At 48.2% G+C, this 7,338-nt stretch overlaps 1 long non-coding RNA gene across 1 annotated transcript; it reads right to left on the bottom strand.

Moving 5' to 3' along the window:
- Nucleotides 1-5,303: 5,303 nt before the first annotated feature.
- LOC148377069 (uncharacterized) lies at nucleotides 5,304-6,098 on the bottom strand. Its single transcript, XR_015857000.1, has 4 exons — nucleotides 5,960-6,098; nucleotides 5,805-5,875; nucleotides 5,564-5,668; nucleotides 5,304-5,419 (listed from the first exon to the last, which is right to left on the bottom strand). It is a non-coding gene; the product is annotated as an uncharacterized LOC148377069 (long non-coding RNA).
- Nucleotides 6,099-7,338: the final 1,240 nt, after the last annotated feature.

Below are 7,338 nucleotides of genomic sequence, written 5' to 3'. Positions count from 1 at the left end.
TTAATTGATCTATTTTTGTTCCCTGCCAAAATTCGATTTGCTGCAATTCCAAATTTCCAAAGTGAATGAAGGAAAGAAGTCGTTTAAATTATGATTTTGTTTAAATACTAGGCATAGACACAAAATCTACGGCACAAAATGGGCAGACTTTACTTGTTTGAAGAGGACTGGTTACAAGACAGACTTTTCTGATTTATTTAATGGGAAGAGGACTTATTTAGTTTATTTAATCTATTTTTGTTCCCTGGCAAAATTGGATTTGCTGAAATTGTATTTTGCCAAATCTCGATTTGAGACCTGATAGGAAGTATTAAACGCTTAGTTAAATCAATACAAGTTGGTAATAAGAGCGAGTAATGTTGGTTGAACCGATGAATGAAGGTTGAAAGCAATTTAAATTATGACTTTGTATAAATACTAGATATTAACAGAACATCTACTGCGCAAAATGGGCAGAGTTTACTTGTTTGAGAAGGAGTGGCTTATTCAAAACTAAGATTTATGTAATCTGTTTGTTCCCAGGCAAAATTGGATGTGATGCAATTCCAAATTTCACCACATGATGGTGCCCAATTTTGACTTCATAGGACATATTAAACACTTAGCTTGTTATTATGTTCAAGGTAATCAGATTTGTTTATCATTCTAATGGCCTCTTCAAAACTATTCTGGATTACTACTTTGGATCTATTCTACATTACTTGGCAACAACATACTCTGTAACAGATTAGGCAGTATAATCACATATGTTAACTTGAGAGTGCCCACACTCAATCTACTTATCGTGATGTGTTAAATCAATTACTGTTAGACATTATTTGTCTGATAATCTACCAAATCTTTGAATTGAAGAATTTGTGATTTAATTAATAGCTTGTTCAGGGTAATCAGACTTGTATATAATTCTAATGGCCTTCTTTTGAAAACTATTCTGAATTACAACTTTGGATCTTATATTACTTTGCAACAATCTACTCGGTGACAGATTAGGCAGTATAATCACATATGTTAACTTCAGTGCCCACACTGTATTTATTTATGGTTATTTGTTAAATCAAGTACTGTTAGACATGAAATAGGAAGTGTTTAACATAAATGTTATGGCTACTCACCATTGTAGCTCGCTCCTGGTCAATGATATGAGCCTCTTCTTGCAGTGGAAAACTTGCAGCCAACAAACACCGTGGAACCTAAAGGAATGAAATTAAACATTAACATTTCGCCCGGACCAACATTCACACGTACAACGCAACGCGGCTACACTTCTGCTATTACAAACGTAAATCTCCTTAAACACAACGAGTGTTACTTACCGTGTACGCTCTAGGCAAAATTGGATGTGATGCAATTCCAAATCTATCTGAAACGGCAGTTAAAAGTAGAGTTACATCAAGTTTTCTTTTTTAATCAACACAATCATTTACAACCGTTGACCAGAAAGAATCGTCGAAATTCGACGTCCCCCACAAACGCCACGCTCACTCGCTTTTCAGGGCAACAAAAGTACTTCTTTTTAAAAACGATGAGTTGTACTTACCGTGTACGCTCTGGACGGTCCAGTTGCAAGCAGAAAATAAAAATATTTCTCTTGTTAGTCGTATGTTACCATCCGCTGTGTCTTTGTCAACATCGCCGCCATTTTCCTACTTCCTGCTGCGAGCCACGCCCACGGATTTAAATTTGGGCGGAAGCTCTTTCCATTGGCGTCGTTTTCGCGTATAGCAAATCCGATTGGTTGGGAAGGGGGCACGGTTATGCAGCCGAGGGGTCCTGTGATCGGTGGGATGTAAAGTAGGCGTCGACGTCACGTCCGCGTCACGTGACCACGACGTGGCAGACGTCATATAGCAACCGCTGTTTTGTTTAGTAGACTTACAGTTGTTATGCATTGACATAATGGCGCACACACCAAATAGATTTAAATAAATTAAATAATTCTTCTGCCCACTCTCTTTTAAACAAGTTAACTCTCCCCGCGGATTTGAATTCCGGCGAAAGTTACGCCCATCGACGTCACGTATGTCACGTGACCACGACGTGGCAGATGTCATATAGCAACCGCTGTTTTGTTTAGTAGATTTACAGTTGTTATGCATTGGCATAATGGTGTGCACTCAAAATAGATTTAAATAAATTAAATATTTCTTCTGCCTACTCCCTTTTAAACAAGTTAACTCTGCCCACGTCCATTGACGTCTTGTCTGCGTCACGTGACCACGACGTAGCGACGTCATATAGTAACCGCTGTTTTGACCAGTAGACTTAGTTATTATGCGTTGACATAATGGCGCACTGGTTAGCATGGCCACCTCTTAAGCATGATGATGCGGGTTCGACGCCTGATCAATGTTAGCATGGAGTGAGCTGAAGTGCATGGCGCTGAAGATTTGAATCTTTGAAATGCGCTGAGGTCTGACATATCAGGCAGAATGGTTTGCCATCACGTTCAACAAAAAATAGAAACTTTCCCACTCTGATTAAAACGTCCTGTGTTCATCTACGTATTTTCGTTTTGCTGTGCATCTTTTCCCTGCCATTTCGAGAGCCCAATTGACACTCATAGTTTAAAGAAATGTGTTTGCCCATCCTACTTTGTGGAATTTCACCACATGCGCTTTTGACCAAAATACCAAATTGAACTCAAGTGAAGCCAACACGCACAACCCCCCCCCCCCCCCCCCCCCCCCCCCACACACACACACACAAATGTTGATATGAACATAAAAGAGCCGCATGCGGTTCGGGAGTTGCGGCTTGGCCAAACCTGTACTATACAACTTTATTTGTATAAAATTTTCACAACAGCTGTCACACAAACAAAGCGGGAAAAACCGAAGACGTGCGTGTTCCGCCCACGCTGGATTTATTTGCACCTTTGAAAAGACACCGTATTGCCGCAGATGTGGCAAAGAGTACTTTTGGGCATCTGAGACGGAAGGATGTCCAAAGCATCACGTCACCTGCTCTGGTAGGCATGGTGGTGGGACGTTGAGGTCAACCGCTTTGGGGTTGGCTGAATCTTTGATCGCAGGATGCCACACACTTGAAGACAGAAGCAGAAAAGCAGAGCTAAATGCAAATGTACTCACCGGTGACTCCAATTTTTTTCCCCCCTGAAGAAACAGCTGGACGGGTGGCCCCGGCTGGCCAGTGGGACTCTTGTTATTCTGACCCTTTTTAGTGCGCGTTTGGGGCAACAACCGTTTTTTGTGGCGCTCTCTTCTGGTTCAAAAGTGCCCTGCATGTGAATTTGCTTTTCCTGCCTTCTGATTGGATGAGCGCCGGTGTGACGCGGTGCCTCTGTCACCGTGGCGGGGGGTATACGTTGGCATCGGAGCGTCTGCCAACGTCTGAGACCGGCTGGCAGTGTATCGGAGGTGTCGAGTGCGGTGCCGCTGGAGCTCACTCACCAGCTGGTGTTAGGGCCACAGAATGAAGGCCAAGGAGAAGAATAGAAAGAGAAACAGAAACTTCTCCTCCAATTGTTTGATTTGTCTCTTCTGAGCTTCGATGAATTCTTTCAGCTCTTTGTTCCTCTAGGACGGACAAATGGAAAGTGGCATTCAAAAGCCAGTAAGCGTGCAAGTAAGTGCCGGGCTGGCTTTGGGCCCTTACCTGTTGCGCGCTGTGCAGCAGATCCATTCTCTCTTGGAGGATGCAAGCGTCGCGCTCCCTCAACTCGCACATCAGGGCTCGCTTCCATTGGTCCACGGCGCTCCTAAGCTCTTCTCTCTGATCCGCCGTCAGCACGTCATTCACGCCAGCGTGGCTGGCTTTTTCGCCGTCCGTGGCGGGGCAGTCCCGCTGCGGTAGCGCCTCGTACAACATGGCCTCCAGCTCCAGGATCCTCTGGGCCGCAATCCTCGTCCATCAGTGGTCCGGCGGGAGATTTGAGGGCGGCTTACCTTATGAGCCTGGTCCATGGAACACTTCCTGAAGTCCAACTCTTCATCCAGGTAGCCCTTCTGCTTGCAGAACATATCCTAGCACAGCTCAAGGTCAGAATTGTTGGGGCACATTGCCGGAGTTCCCCTTGGCTGATGTCGCGTGTCTGTCTACCTTCTCACTTTCAATGTCCAACATCTTCTGTTGAAGTGCTGACTTGGTCACTTTGATGTATTCTAACCACTGAGGAAAGGCTGCTGTCACATAAGCAGAATGCGAGAGCGTGCGTGGACGTGCGCGTTACCTTCTCGGCTAGGGTGAGAAGGGTCCTGGCGTGAATCACGACCACCTGCTCCTCGTTGGTGAGATTCTGCAAGAGCCCAAAGGCACAGCGTCAACAAGCTTCTTTCAGCGCAAAGCCTTCCAAAAGTCACATTTGAGCCGCCGAGTCTCGTGGAGTGCGAACATAAGGAGTTCGACATACACTTACGGCGTTATAGCCCAGGATGTCCAGCTTCTTCATCAGATCACTGATGACGGTGTCCGGGGGAAAGGCGCAAGGAGCAATGTAAGGTGTTCTGGGACCTCGGGTTAAGGTTAGGGTTGCGAGGGACGCCTTACGTACGCTCACGCCCTCGGCCTCGCAGTAGATCTGCAAAGGGCTGAGGCCGTCTGGGAAACGGACTTGCAGAAACTTCAAGACGGGGGAGCGCCACTCCCTCTCCTGAAAGGCAGAGGCATGCATCCGTCCGTCCGTCCGTCCGTCCGTCCGTCACATCTCTGGCCTCAACACGCTTGTGCGAGTCTTCCCACCTCCAGCTCCAGGATGCGGAACTCAAGCAGTTCGTTTTGGTCTCGGATATCCTGGATGTGCTCTTTCAGACGCGCTTCTTCCGCCTCCATCCGCCTGACCTGAAAAGACAGTCAGACCTCATCTGCGGGGCTTCCCGACAGGTGTGACGCCAAGCGACTCCGCCCAGCGCCTTTCTTTCCGTCACCTTTTCGGCCAACTGCTGATTGCTCTGACGCAGCAGCTGCTTCTCCTCCACCCACTTGACATTCTAGAAGAGACAAACGCGTGGACAGCTTTGGAATGTTGTGTCATTTTCATCCACAAATTCTTTGGTTGACTGGGGGTTGGTCCAGTAATGCCAGACGGATGAGTGACTGAAGAATGTAGCTATTTTGTCTGAGAAAAAGGTGTGCTCATTGATGAGCTTACCTGTCCTTGTTGCTTCAGCGCTGACTCCAGATCTGCTACTCTGCTTTGATAGTGACCCATTTCTACCATCAGCTTTTCTCTGGTCTGAAAGGAGGAGGAGGGAGGCTCCTCCTCCTCCTTTCAGACCAGAGAACACCCGAGGCTGGGTGAGAACGGGGAGGCTGCGACCCGGCCGGGGGTTGCGGGAAGGGGCGCCACCTTGATCTCCTTCTCGGCGTCGTAGTCCCCTTTCGCTGGTCTGGGCTAGCAGAGCGTAGGCTCGTTGCAGCGCTTGATATTCTTGCGTCAGCTGGCGGTAGCGAAGCTCCGCCTCTTCATGCACACACCAATGCAACACAGCACTAGTACCAGAATCAGTCAGACCGGCGACAAAGCACCCGCGACGCAAAGACGAGTCCGATTCCAGGCTGAAGAGGAATGTTTGGTGCCAATACGCTGGCAGAAATGGCGGGCTACCTCTTCGGGTTCCGTGTCGGGGGTTCTGTCGGTGTGAAAAGACAAGGACGATCCGTCCGAGTCCACCAACACGTCTTCGTCGTAGCCGTAAAATGTTTCGATGACCTGCGGGCGCGGAAGCAAACATCTCTCTGAACAAACTGAAGCGACACCTCACGATGAATCGACGAGAGGAACGATAGCGAGAAAAAGGCCATTTCATCTTGCGCAACACCAAGCAGCCGCAAACAAACAGACTCACCTTGCAGGACCTCACGCTTTGTTCCTCCTCAGAGATTCTCGACGTCGGTATCGTAGCATCAAATCTCTCTCCTGTCGACACAAATAATCCGCCTTTGAGATTCTTTGGATGCAAAGGGAACGAACGGCTCCGGCGCAGAAACAAACGCGACTCACAATGACATTTCTGACATGAGCTCCTGTCTCCAGAGCCTGAAAAACACGTCACCGGCGATGATTGGAGGGACGCTCGTCTTTTCCAAAAGTGACAACTACAGGGTGTGTCAGGGTTTTCCAGATTATCTTTATCGTATCATTGTGTTGCTTTGACTTTGACTGCGACCTGTAATAAATAATATTATTTATCCCTTATTTATCCCTATCGCTTATCCCTTCCTACACAAAGTCGTAAAACACCCCTTGCTATGTTTTGACTAGAGGTCAAGGGCTTCCTCTATTCAATCCACTCTTACACCCACCCTGTTTCTCTTAATTAAAATGCTCGTGCAGGAGCCGAGAGTCAGACTTCATTCGTACAACGGATGGACTCTCCACCTGCAGGTGTCCAAAAGAACTTACTTGTCTCCCGTGTGGTTCTTGCAAAATAAGTTGGAGCGAGCGCAACTCTAACAGGGTGCATTTTGCCACTAGCTGCCTACGGACAATGACGTCGCGCTCGCGGCTCATGGTTGACGGGCTGAGCAGCCGGGCAAGTCCGTCGTTTTCAGCGCACAGCGAGTGGCAAAGGCGCTGACAAAACGGGAGCTTTGAGCTGCTGAAAACGGCAAAACAAGTCTAAAGCGTGTTCAAACGCGTGCGCACAATGCTCCTGCTTGAAAGGTCGGAATTTAAGGGGCCAATATTTTGGATGGCGGCCGCCGGCCAAGCTTTGGACGGAAAAGGTTTCCTGGCGACAGCGAGCGAGCGCGGCGCTGCCGTACGTGCACCGAGTCGCCTGCCTGAAGACCTTGGACAAGTCGTCGATGATGTGCCGCTGCTCCACAACTTGAAGGAACTCCATTTCACCGTCCTGCTGGCCGCAACCGCGGTCCAGGTCATTGAGCGAACTAGGCCTTCTCTGTGGAACACAAATGCAGTGGACTCTGTTGGCACGCCGCCGTTGTCCGCGTCGACTTACCAAGCTTGCCATCTCCTCGTTCTCCTGGGTGACAAAGCGCACTTTGTTTTCAAGGCGACACAGCACCAGCGAGAGTTCTTCATTCTTCCTGCTCAGGCGTTTGTTTTTGTACAGGAGTGGCAGAAACTGGCTTTCTGTTTCTCTCAGTCGCTTTAGCTGCAAGCATGAAGTGCGGGATGTGAAAGACGCACAACACGCGGGCCAGAACGTATCCATTCCTTTTGCATCGGTTTGAACGGAATCGTGGCTTTGGCTCCCAATAAAAGACATCTACCAGGCAACCGACTCGCCGCGCCGCTCAACTAATAAGCAAGCGCAATGGGTGCCTCGCTGGATGGCGCGCATCAAACGTAGCGCAAACCTTCAAGCGTGCCGTCAATAAATTACCAGTTCATTGCGCTCTTCAGAAAGCAGGGCG

The sequence above is a fragment of the Syngnathus floridae genome, unplaced genomic scaffold, assembly GCF_059516105.1.
Source record: "Syngnathus floridae isolate MCC-2025c unplaced genomic scaffold, RoL_Sflo_1.0 HiC_scaffold_428, whole genome shotgun sequence".
NCBI classification, from domain to species: domain Eukaryota; kingdom Metazoa; phylum Chordata; class Actinopteri; order Syngnathiformes; family Syngnathidae; genus Syngnathus; species Syngnathus floridae.
This window is presented reverse-complemented; position numbering and strand designations above follow the sequence as displayed.